The sequence below is a fragment of the Lepisma saccharinum genome, chromosome 6, assembly GCF_977018435.1.
Source record: "Lepisma saccharinum chromosome 6, izLepSacc3.1, whole genome shotgun sequence".
In the NCBI taxonomy this organism is placed as follows: Eukaryota; Metazoa; Arthropoda; class Insecta; order Zygentoma; family Lepismatidae; genus Lepisma; species Lepisma saccharinum.
In genome coordinates this window covers 48,751,420-48,764,827 of record NC_139234.1, presented here as the reverse complement: position 1 = coordinate 48,764,827, position 13,408 = coordinate 48,751,420, and the positions used below count along the sequence as shown (strand labels likewise).

The window sequence follows — 13,408 nt, the reverse complement described above, 5'->3', positions numbered from 1 at the left end:
AAGTCGCTCTGCTTTCACCCGGGACGCTGTGGGCTTCTAGGCATCCTTGGCCGACTCGGTTTCCAAGGTTTTCTGCCAGTCGAAGCACGTAGTTCCTCGGAAACCGATTCTCGGGTGTGGAGACTGTAATCTTGGCGCTCGAAGACATATCAACAGACTTGCAGATGGGACATAAAATGCCTTCTTGACTTCCATTTGCAAGGACCAGCTTCGATTCCCCTTCGTGTCACTGCCGCAGTGGCTGATTAACGAACTCACAAGTGTTTACTGTTGTTCATTGTCGATATACAGCAGGGGTTTATCCTTAATTTCCAATCTGAGTGTGGGTAAGGTCGTTTTGAAGGGAATGTAAAGGTATATTTAGCGCCAAAGTGCCCATAAATTTAACTTTTGCGAATAATAGGGAGTTGTTCAGGATAGTTACATAGGTCTGGGAATTATTTTTAAAAATTTATATAATTAAACAGTTCAGTTTTATTTAAGGAATCTGTACCAAGTGAGTGGCAAACTCTGATAGTTGCAGTCCTTATTAGTGTCCACTCTTCGTCATACACCCGAGCTAGAATATCAAGAGTGACTGATAATGACAGCGGTGTCGCAGATCATTGAGGTCCTGTGCTAGAAGTGTTACTTGCATAGGGGGTGACGAAAAGAAATTGCATGGGGTCAAGTCCGGTATTCTTGTCCACTCAAACAGGTTAGGCGAACCAATTTTTAGCATCATTCAGAGTAAGAATCTCTCTTGTTCTATCTCTCCCTCTCTCTCTTTCACACACGCGCGCGCGGTAGGAAAATGAGAGGAAAACCTAGAAGAAATGTAGTGATGGAGAAACGGGAAAAGTAGAGGAAGAAAGTGAGATAATGAAAAGTGGAGGAAGAGAGTGAGAAAATGAAAAGTAAAGGAAGAGAGTGAGAATATGAAAAGTAGAAACAGGACGAAGGTGAGAAAATGAAAGTAGAAACAGGACGAAAGTGAGAAAATGAAAGTATAAACAAGAAGAAAGTGAGAAAATGAAATGTAGAAACAGGAATAAAGTGAGAAAATGAAATGTAGAAACAGGAAGAAAGTGGCAATGAATAGTAGAAACAGGAAGAAAGTGAGAAAATAAAAAGTAGAAACAGGAAGAAAGTGACAATGAATAGTAGAAACAGGAAGAAAGTGAGAAAATGAAAAGTGGAAACAGGAAGAAATTGAGAAAAGTAAAAATAGGAACAGGAATAAAGTGGAAAAGTAGAAACAGAAAAAATGTGAGAAAAGGAAAAGTAGAAACAGGAAGAAACTGAGAAAAGGAAAAGTAGAAACAGGATGAAAGTTAAAATAAGAAATAGAGTAACAGAGGTCGGGAGAAGGAGTGAGGGAGAAACAGAAAGAATAGAGACAAAACGATCATACAGAAACAGAGGAGAAAAGAAATAGAAGGAACAGAAATCATAGAAGAAAGGAGGGAGAAGCAGGGAAAATAGAGGAAAAAGGTAAAGGAATACAGAAAAAGAAGAAACAGAACATCTCAGTAGACATGGCCAGCGGAGGTAAGCAGAGTCCAACTTCCACCAAAAAAAAACTCTTTGGCAACTCTACTGGTCCTGATTGGCTCATGTGGACACAAAACGGACTTCAAACCAACTTTTATCGTTTCTGGACTGAAGTTCTAGAGAAACATTTCACGCTGCCTCTCTCAGCCGTCATAGTTACGAACCAATCTGTCATACACACCATTCATCGTCACTACAGTTCGTCACGGTTAGCCTACGGTAACATTTCCTCCTGTGCGGGAGGGAGGGTCATGCTCTACACGAACACAAGGTCATTGACCCGGCTTTTAAAAGCCAATTATGATTTCAGATATTTTCGATGTCTTTATACCTATTTAAAATTCTTCATCGAGACAGCGTCATTTTTGACTCATCTGCATAATAGCAGTCGCAAACCAAGTTAGCAGTGCCGTGCCGGGAGTAGTAGGGGTTATACTTCCACCTTAGGCTCAACATTCTTGAAAAGAAAGAAGGAAAGAAACGCTGCAGCCATTTGGATACATTCAGAATAGGTAACCCCAGTTTCTGTGCAAGGAATTATGAAACTAAACGGTGTTGTTATACATAACTGCCCTTAGAATACATTCCCAGATTTGTAGTTGCAGGTGAATAATTTTTTGTCACGGTTGGGACAGATAAAATACTTCCTGTTTACTTAATAAGAAATTTGTTTTAATTTCAGCGAATTTTCAAGTGATGAAAAATAAATTATTTAAGACAAAGCGAGAAGGTAATTGACCTTTGAATATTCTAGCGGAAATGAAGGGAAAATGTAACAGTTAAGGAGAAATTATTATTATTATCGTGTCAGGGGCGAGAGACAACCCAAAATAAATCAGAAGTTAAGATAAACAAAAGAATGTGTAAAATACCTTCTTCTATTAACTAACTGATGTCTAATACTTGATTGTTTATCCAAATGACTATTTTAGATTGTTGCCTCACAAGATGCGTGCCCAATGGGGGTTGTGGGGGTCATAACCAAGTATTCCTAAAAGAAAAGAACGTCAAAGGCAGGAAAAGATGGCAAAATGATGGCTGACTACTTAAAAAAAAGTATACGTAATCCACCCCTTCCCCTTTCAAAAATCCTGGGCACTAATGCATTGCATTTAATTTTAAAAATTGTGGCGCCTTGTCATGGAATGCCCCGCCCCCTCTTGCAGTCCTCCCCGTGGGCTAGTAGCTAAAGCTAAAGTTGATGTTTAAAACTGCTGTAATGTTTTTGTTGTATTATACCCAATTATGAAATGTGCAAATACCTATGCCTACCATACCCTACCATATCAGTTTAAATAGGCTCCTTTTTTTCGGCAGATCTTTCCTGGGAACATTCCAACAAATGCTTATTGATATGTAACGGTACAGCCACCGAACAAAAAAAAATGGCGGGTGGGAAAAAGGTCTCTTTTTTCGCAGCATGCTTCCGAAAACCGTTATTAATTATTCGTGCACACGACGCTCACCCGCTGTGAAGCCCATCGATTATCAGCTAAATGTTTCGTTGCCGAGCATGTGTAAGCAACATACCTGTTGGCGTGGGACACACTGTGACGTCACTTCAACATTTTTTTGTTGCCTTTGCATAACGGTTGCTTCCTTAATGGTCATGTACAGTCAGGGACACTTCTGAGTTGTTGTGATTCCATTGAAAGTCCATGTCGTAGTTACAACTCAAAAGTATCCGTGACTGTACCTCTTCGTCTAAATTGTTATCCCTTATTGGTCCTTTCTGTTCATCCAGTAATCGTTAAATGTGCAAGACCATGTTCTTCGGTCTGTTTCAGCCGATCAACGTGGCGGAGTGCTTAGCACAGAGTGCTACAATGCCAGCCAGGGATCCCGGATTCGAATGGGTGTTCTTTGCGAGTTTTCGATCTCTGTTGTAATGGGAGTGTGTGGTGAGCGCACAAGTAAAGTTCAATTCTTTCTGATTGGCCAGTTCAAGATAAAATGGGCTTAATTTAGCATTCAGCGTGCAAAAATACTTATACGAAATGGTATTGTTTTAACATCGTACTGTATGATGTATTTCTGCTATTTGTCGGTAGCTTCTTGCGTCACCGTCAAGGTTTTAGCGTGCAGTAATTTAACCATCCTTCACAACACCTTCATAACACAGCCTAATAGACCCCCCCGTAATAAAACAGTTTACATTTATGGTTGATTTCCCTTTGAATTTATCCTTACACCCACAGGTTCGTAATTGGCATCATTCATTTCAAGTTACAAAAAAAAACAGAAACCTTGTTATTTTTATGATTATTAACAGGAAACAAAAGTTCAGTTAGTTAGTATTCGAACAGAATAACAAAGCAAAAAATGCTTCAGATGTAAAAAATAGAACAATAATAGAATTTATTATGAATCTTTGTCTGAAGAAACGTAGAGGATGGAAACGTAACGTCTATAGTGTCTTGTTTTACAATAAATTTTGCTTTGGTCAGCATTTTATTGTTTTATTAAACATGGAAACAAGGCTTAACAGTGTTACCAATAAAAAATTGAGTGTGAAATACAGAAAACAGGTTATATTTTCATATACAATTTAATCCAAGGGGTAAATTAATAGTTTCCACTGTTTCAAGCTTCCAAAAAGCAGAGGTGTGTGTTAAATGTCACACAACATAAACTTTACGCGCTACGACGCCAGGAGTCCCGGGTTCGAATCCTGGACTGGGTATGGTTGTTCTCTGTGAGTGTTCCTTCATCACTTTCATCATATCACTCATCCTCATCTTCGCGATTAGTCAGAGGTGGCAGAAAAGCGAAGTAAAATAAGCCAGATCAATCAATCGTGCTGGTTTTGCTTGATTTGCGTTTTTTAGCGTCGCTTTCCTGCCACTTTTGGTTAGTCGCGACGATGAGGATGAGTGATGATGTGCTGATATTGATGAAGGAAAACACAAAGAACACCCATGTCAAGAGCTGGATTCGAGCCCGGGTCCCTGGCATCGTAGCACGAAAATTCGTGTTGGTGTCTCCACCAACGACGTCTTCCATCTGTGCAAAGGGCCTTATGAAGGGACATTCTAGAAAGAAGGAAAAAATCATTCATCCCGAGTCACCGCGACTCTCCAGTCGACGAAGAGATCAGTACGGATCTCTTACCATCAAGTTCAACAAAGCCTGATCGTTGCAATAAAAAAGGAAACAGCGAGATTTGACCTTTTCAAGCAGTTAGTGAATTTTCTACAGGAATCACGTACAGGGATTCGAGAGGAATTCGCTCCCAAGGTCTGAACTTATACCTCACTTTCACTTCTTCGCCGGGAAACGTAGTGCATACTCTCAAGTTCACATTCGCTTTATGAGAGGATGCGCAGGAATTTTTCTTTTCTTTTTTTCTTTTAGGTCATTGTCGAGTGAAAGCAACGTCCTCAACCTTCAAATCCTCCCGCACATGTTCCTACGTTCCACACACGTAAACATACGTGTTATCTTCTTGCTGCAAGGTTCGTTGTTCTCTTTAAGGGGGTGGGGAAGGTTCGTTTTTTCCATCGGTTGCAACGTTGTGAGCGATTTGCAAACCCAATCACCCTTGATCAGTGAAAATATTACATTGGCATTAAATTGCATCAGTGCATGGTATTAGCGTACAAAAAGGTGTTCAGAAATGGTTAAATGGTTGATGTTTTCTTTCTTTCGTCTTCTTTCCGTCCACCCTTCCCCGTTCCTTGAGAGAGAGAGAGAGAGAGAGAGAATGAGAGACAGACAGACAGGAGGAAGAACTGAGAAAGAAAAGACAGAGTTCTCTCATTCTCTTTCTCTCCTCTCTCTCTTTCTTTTTCTTTTTCTTGCCGACCGTCGTGTTGGAGTGCTTAGCACAGCGCGCTACGACGCCCGGGTTTGAATCCCGCCTGGGCTCTGCGCATGGATGTTCTTTTTGAGTGTCCCTTCATCAAATTTCGTCATATCATCATTCATCCCCATCTTCGCGATTAGGCATCAGTAGCAGTAAAGCGAAGTAAACAAATCTTATCAAATAAAATGCATGTAGAAGCCTCTCTTTATTTGGGATATCCGCCAAGCGAAAAGAAAGCCAGCCAACAAAATATAAATTGATAGGGATTGGATATTTGAGAGGGCCAAGAGAGATATGGCACCCCTCTTCAGAGATTTTGATCAGTGGCGATGCGATAGTGTTTATTTTTTGGCACTAGTCGTAAAGAAAACCTAACACTAAGAATGTGGTTTCAGATATCAAAAGTGGCGTACGCTGGCACCCCTGTTGTATGTGCATATACGAGTATTATAGTACCATGCGACATATTATTCGATAATTTTAACCCCCCCACTCAATTTAGAAAAAAAAAAAATTCACCAAAAGGACAACATTGTAACCTAGGTTACCCCAGGTTTAAAGTAGATTACTCTCAGTACTACGTAGCATAAAGTAACCTATTGTTGCACAATGTGAATCAAATCGGTCCACATTTGCTTGTCAACCGAATAATCATTAATCATCCCAGATGATGGGTTCCCAAAATGTTTGTCAAATTACTTTAAGTAAAGTGTAGCCAATTGCATGTATATTCTGTAAAATCGCATCTGTAAAATAAAAGAAATGACTATTCAATGCCTGACACTCTATAAAACATATTGCGCTCTCAAATGTTGCCATCTCAGTCTCATATATTCTTTGCGTATCTATATCGTCCTCAAACTGGGTATCCACATTTATTGTCCCTTTCTATGGTGTTTCAGTTATGGCAAGGATCCTACATTACTAAATGTCCGTTAGTTTCATGTTGATGTTTGAAAATAGTTTTGACTTAGCATCGCAAAACAATCTATATAGTTTGCAACACTGACGTTATTGAAACTCCGAATCGGTCCATCGTCTGTCACTGGATTGAATGTAATTACACGCGACCGACAATACATTTTCGTACCGAATTATTATGTACGGGAAGTTTATTAGATTTCGTGGCTGACATGCTGTGGGAATAAAAACTGGGGAGCTTTGCGCATGCGTCAGAATATGGTGTTGAATGTAGCTGTAGAAGATACAGACCTACGCTTTCCTTCCCGTCTGCTCTACCAGCTGAGGCAACGAGCCAGCCCTGGTTTTATCAGATTTTTCGCTCTTGCGGTTTTATCTGTGTGGAAGTGTCTCTTCGGTTCTGCCACAACGGAATCTGTTGCCTTGAAACACTGATGACGTCAACTGTACCTAGTCATTCCTAGCGTGGAGATGTGTACGCCCTAAAAATTGGACACGCACAGGAGATGTACTTCGTAGAATATGCAGTGGGATTTTTTTTCAACATTGCCCCTGCATAAAGTGGCTATGGGGTTCACCCATCCTCCAATAAGTAGGCGGCTAGAGAATGGTGCTGACCACATCTCCTCCAAAACAGGCGAGACTTATGGGCCTACTTCCGTATCTGCTTCGTCCTCATAACGGTGCAGTGAGCATGGGTTGGTTACTTTACCTTGTAATCTTTTTCTATCTGTCATTTACTCTTATTATATTTCTTGTGTTACCTCTCTCTATCTGAATATATATTTTCTTCATGCTCTTTTTTTATCTCTTTTTGTCTCTGAATAGTCCTTCTCTTTTTTCTTTCTCACTCTATCCCTTACTCTTACCTGTTTCTCGTGTTTTCTATTTTGTCTGAATATAACTTTACTTCGCTCTCTTTTCTCTCTTCTCTCATTTCTCTCTGAATAGCCCTTTTACCCTCTCGCTCTCTTTCTTCTCTCCCTTTCTGTCGTTCTCTTTTCTCTATATATCCCTTACTCTTCCTCTATGTTTCATGTTATATCTCTTTCTTTCTTTCTTCCTCTCTGTCTCTCTCTCTCTATATATATATATATCCCTCACTCTTACTCCATTTCCCATGTTATTTATATAGCTATATAGTTCTTTCTCCTGCCTGAAAACGTATTTTCCTTTTTCCCTTATCTCTCTATTTCTCTCTGACTAGTACTTATACTTTCTCTCTCTATATATACCTTAGTCTTTCTCTATTTCTCATGTTATCTCTCTTTTTCTCTATCTTTCTGTCTGAAAATGTATAATCATCATTCTCTGTTTGTCTACTCTCCCTTTTTTGTCTTTCTCTTCTTCCTCTCTCTCTCTCTCTCTCTCTCCCCCCCCCTTTTTCTCTATCTCACTCTTTCGATTATGGAGCTCGGTTCCTTTCTCTCCATTCCCAGTTATTAGCTCCAGTGCATCCCAACCAGCCACAGCACCCTGGCAGACCAATCAGCATCCTCCTCGGACAGCGCCCGAAAGAAGCGTTCGGCTTCAAAGTCGGTTGTAGCGAGGCTGAGCCAAAAGCCAATCCTGCCAACCATGTGTCGAACCACTGCGTGCCATTTCCCATTAACACTTCGTACCGAGGGGGCGCGGTTCAATAATAAGTCCAGGATCCCAATCTAGATAAAGTTCTCGAGATAATTGTTTGCGCTGCAAACCCTGCTCTGGGATATCTTGACGCAGCTGCAAACTTCAGTTCGTCGACTGAGCAGTAGTACCACACCTTAAAGGCATCGCCTCTCCCTTAGAATTTTTTTTTTCTCTTTTGCCTGTGATAATTTCCTTCGGTATGCCCGCTACTAATTACGGAACATTTGTACTGAATAGGAATGCAAAATTTTATAAATTTACTATTAATGCATTTTGATACATCATTATGTGTGTTTAAATCTGCAATCTTGGTTTCTCTCTAATGGTTGTGGTGTTAAAGGTGGCAGGATCCCAATCAATTAGGTGTAAGGAAGTAAATTCTGTAAGAAAAAAATCACAACATAACCTAATAAAGTCGCCAATACGATTACGTACACTCTTGTTCAGATAAAGAGGCACATCCTTCAACTGCCCAACCATATAAAGTGTGCCACTTTATGTGAACAGGAGTGTACAACCATGCCGTGTGTTAAGTGGCTACTGGCTAAATACGAGTATGTGTTGATTTTTTTTGTTTATTTGCCTTCGCTTTTCTTCCACTTTTGGATAATCGCGAAGATAAGGATGAGTGATGATATTGATGAAAGGACACTCACAAAGAACACTCATGACCAAGCCGTGTTTCGAAACCGATAACCCTGTCCTAACCACTCCGCCACGTAGGTCGGCAAGTAGCTAAATATATTTCTTTTTCTGAGGAAGAATCAATGATATTTGTTAGGAATTTATTTGCTGTTTCTTAAATACACAATGTAGATTTCAGTGAGGTTTGTCATAACGAGAGACATTTTTGGAGAAACGTGGTTGCCGAAACTAGGGATGCCCAGATACGGAAAAAACTTTATCAGGATATCGGATACTCTGAATACGGGTTATCCGGATGTGTGGATTATCCTAACAGAATATCCGTTTTACGGGCTATCCACATATCCTTTTATTCATTTTTCGTATTTCACTGTATTGATTTTCTACAGATTCATCAAAGAGTGGGTTCTATATCCATTATCCCGATATTGTGTCCTTCCCTAGCCGAAACCCCTTAAACTTTTCTTTAGATGGCAACACTGCCAGGAAAATAAATTAAAGTTTGCACACTGCTTTGCTGGGTGAAGGGTGAAAGCACAGTCACTGGAAGCTTACGGAAGCTTCAAAGATCTGCAGGCGGTTTTCTGTTGTTCTTGCCCCCCCCCCCCCCTTCCTTCCTTGCAGTCGTTTTACAGTCAGCTGCTTCGGTTCCGAAGTCCGTAGATTTCCTCTCGAAGTAATTAGTTTCTGGAAACCCCCCCCCCCTCTCTCTCGTTCGGTGGGCTGATTAATGCGTCTGTTAATTCATTTAATATTATGCAAATGCCTCCCCTATTAACATTTGAATTACAAATCACATTCTCCTTGGTGTCACTCTGGGAGGGGGTGCGTGGTTTCCTCTCTCTGTGTTTCCAAAGTGCTCTCCCTTGTTCCTCAATCGCCTCAGGGCCACCTCGTTAGCCTACTTGTGTTTTCTCTTCTGCTCGCTGTGTGTCTCTTGCATCGGGGTGCGCTTTCAATTGTTTATCCTTCATTAATCCGAGCTGTTATTACACGGCTCTGGGCCTGTTACAATTCTAACAGATCCTTGCCACTTGCTTTCAATTCGTAGTTACAAGATTGTGTCCCCAAAAAGTATCTATTTGATGTTCCCTTTAGCCCAGGGGGTTTGTGCTGTAGTCTTTGGTGAGACAGATCTGTAGGGGTGTGCGGGATATCGAAAAGTCGGGACAGGGATCGGTAAAAAATTTTCCCGTCCCGATCCCGACATCGGTTTTGAGTTGCTGTTTTAAGTCCACTTTATGCACAGTAAGGCTAATCGGGACTGGACCTACAGTTTAAAGTGGGATCCGAACCACTTGTGCCTCCACCGGGTATCGAACCCGGGACCCCTTGATTACAAGGCAATGACGCTACCACTGGGCCATGGGGGAGGCCCCGATCCCGACATCGGGAAATGCCGAATGGTCATTTTAAAAAGTCGTTGATTCTCGACGTTTTCTGCATTTTAAGTGTGTGGAACTTGTCGGAAATTGTTAGTTGTTATTCCAGAAATGCAAAGACAATCACTTAAGGTGAAAATGACGTGTAGAATTCGAGATTTCCAGAGCATCGGGAAAATGCGAATTTTTCCCGTCCCGACCAAAAAAATTCAGTCCCGCACACCCCTAGAGATCTCTGTAGGGGTGGTACCGATACAAGAACGAGACTCTCAATTTACTTCTATAGTGGAACCACAAGCAAAGCAACCTGCGCAGACCCGCGACCAGGGGAGGGGGAGAGTGGACCATGCTTCCTTATGGCCCGAGCTGAACGGAAGAAGGGATAGCTGCGCGAGGACTTTTCGTCCAAGGGTTTCTTCCTTGCGGTCGCTCTATAGCCTTTGGTTCGATATTGTGAAACTTATTTCAATCAAATTCAGAAATACAAACACTTATTGACTGATAAATCGTATATTTTGTTCATAGTAATGGCTGGGGCTCTGAAGTTGATGACTTAAATAATCTATAAAAATTATTTTAACCCTTATCCGAGCAAACTATTTTTGTAACGTGTCCGGGCAAGCAGTGTCTGTCGGACACTGCATTGTTTTAAATGAAATTTGCCTTTCTAATGCAAGATTTTTATGTTTCATCGCTGTGGAAACAAGCGAGTGACATGATATTTAACCTAATCATCATTGTTATGTCCATAATTCTTGTATTCATCATCATCATCATCGTAATTACATGTTGTATATTTTGCAGCATAGTATATGAAACATGTTAGGCCGGAAGGTAGTGTGAGGAAATACTTTTATTTGCTCATTTTTCATTTTTTCTATTTTAGCGTTAATAATATTTATGTGATGTCTTATTAAATACTTTATTTTTTATTAAAGATTCAATAATACATATTCAAGTAGACTTCTTTACATACCAATGGTACACTGTGTCCAACAGACACTGCTTGCCCGTTTACGTGAGTGAAATGGAAAATATTTTTTAAGCCTGACCTTCTTTATCAAACAAAGTCAAATATTGTGAAATGATAAAAGAGGAGCAACAAACAAAATAAAAAAAATATCATGTTCGCAGGAAGTATCGTTTGTAGTATGTCACAAAAAATATAAGCAACAGTGTCTGTTTGGTGGTTGAAACAACCGAAGTAAATTGGAAAAAGCAATTAAGTGCTAATGTATTTTTTTTATAAATGTTTACTTCAAGGTTACACCGAAAGTTTTTCTCTGTAAGTAATTGTGTTCCTTTCAGAGTGAGCCTTGCACGATACATCGGTTAGCATCTGAAAAATAACGTAAAAGCCAAAAAAAGGCTGGAAATACACGATGTTTTCTGGTTCTAACTGAAGGCGAATGGACTGATATGAGGTTTAGCATTGTCTTCAAGGCTCAGAAAGAAAGATAAATTTTCATCAACTTCCTATCCCTAGTAATGTTGATATTTGTAAGCCTTTGCTGTTTGGTTGCATATATATTCAGGATAAAGTTTTTTCAAGGGTTCGTAGCGTCCAAACGAGGAGTCGAACAGGAAACTTTTATCAAGAAAAGTTATTCAGCAAAATGGCCTTTATGCGCTGAGAAAGTTTTGTGTGGCGACACGTTGTAAATGTCATTTATGCCACACCCTCTCCCGGGAATCTGTGGAGCAAGGTCGCGCATAATAGTAGAGAAGGGGAGGAAGCGAGTGGGCGGAGCAAATCGGTATTTGGTGTTGTTGTTTATTTTGGGAGGGAGGGAGCAAATCAGAAGTGTTCACCTTTTGACTAGGTTCCACCCTTGAAGGTAATAATGTAGCTATCCGAGTTTTCCGGTTCGAAATCCGGGTATGAATCCGGAAACACCGGATCTATCCATCCCCCAGTACATAATAGAGTGAAGACATAATATGTAAGGGAGGAAAACAAGCACATTCCCCGTCTATATGTTCGGTTCGTCACGAGTCAGTCGGGGAAACAAAAAATTTCAGCTACCATGTTTCCTGTTTCCTGTCAACCCTGTGATTAAAACAGCGTCTCATCAAACATGCCGCCGGGCTTGTGCTAATTACGTCATGGATCACGTTTTAATTGTCGACCGAGAGAGAGGAGTTGGGAGGTAAAATGTCAACTCTTCCCTCGCCCCGTTACCTCCTCCCCCTTCTCATATTTCGTTATCCGGGCAACCAGGTCGTACTAATCAAAGCCTCCTGGTTCCACCTTCGCAAGAATTCCGACGACAAACTCTGGTAGATCCCGTCGTAAAGTTTGTCTTCTCATCCCACTTCCCTTTTAAATACGCCATTTCTCTCCTCCGTCCCCAAAACACCCCCGCGACTCTCTTGCCCTTAAGGCTATCAACCTGGGTAATATAACACCCCCGGAGCGTAAGGTTACGATGCGGGAAAAAGCAGAACTTCAGAAAGTTGGAACAGCCCTGCGAGTATTCTACTTGGGCTTGAAAATCTCATAAAACATTGAGAAAATTAGCAAAGGGAGAAGTTGGATTTGTGTTTGCCCCCACCCCCTATTATCCCTCCTTGATAGAATTTCTTTTCACCCGAAAGGGAATTTGTTGTAAGGATGGCCACAATATCCGGATTTCAAATTATCCTATATCCGTTTCAGATGCAACGGTTAATATGGATATCAGACTAATATGGTTATTCCCAATACCTGAGTATTCAGATAATTTGTATATTGAGGTCGCTATTTACGTTTTTAAGTTCAGTAAGTTAAGCCCCTATCACACGGAACTGGATTTCTAGTAGGAATGTCCTAGTTGGCGCTGAACTAACTTTCTAGGTAGCAATCATGGCCGCCTAGCTGACTGCTTGACTGGTTGGGAGGAATAGGACATGTTCTAATTGCTACTTGCTTTCCTCGACTGGATTCTATGGAAGAGCCAATCAGAGCAAAGTTTCGCCATGTGAAGATAGTCTGTGAGTGTGCAAAGGAGCGTCTTTGACTGTGGTTTCCGAGTGTTACTCCAGCAATGTATAACGTATACAGCATGAAAGGCGCATTGAGTTACGCCATTGGTTACACCATCTATGCTGAGTTCACGGTGTTTACATTTGAAACAACTAAAATATTCTTCCATACGTGTACAGTAAACGCTGTAAAGTATGTATTTGAGCAGCGCCATTGTTTTGTACCTAATAACGTTTTATACGGAACGTTATTCCTCTATGTTGAATAGTTATCGGCTTTGAATAGTTATCGGCTTTTAAAAATGTGAAGTGATACATTGTTTACATCTCACGCGGCCGCCATTACAACTTCCCTCGTATGGGAACAAAAGTATCGACAAGTACGCTGATAAGTATAGTGTGAGACGAAAACTAGCAGGTTGGTAGCCAGTCCAGCGCTAACTAGGGCATACCTACTGGAAATCCAGTTCTGTGTGATGCGGGCTTAATTCTGGTAAAAATAGTGTGTGAAATTAGGGAAGTAATG

General features: G+C 40.8%; 1 protein-coding gene across 1 annotated transcript in view; it reads left to right on the top strand.

The window, feature by feature from the left end:
* The window catches only part of LOC145988732 (toll-like receptor 7), a 73,627-nt gene that overhangs the window by 35,096 nt on the left and 25,123 nt on the right, over positions 1-13,408 (top strand). The gene's annotated exons all lie outside the window — the stretch shown is intronic.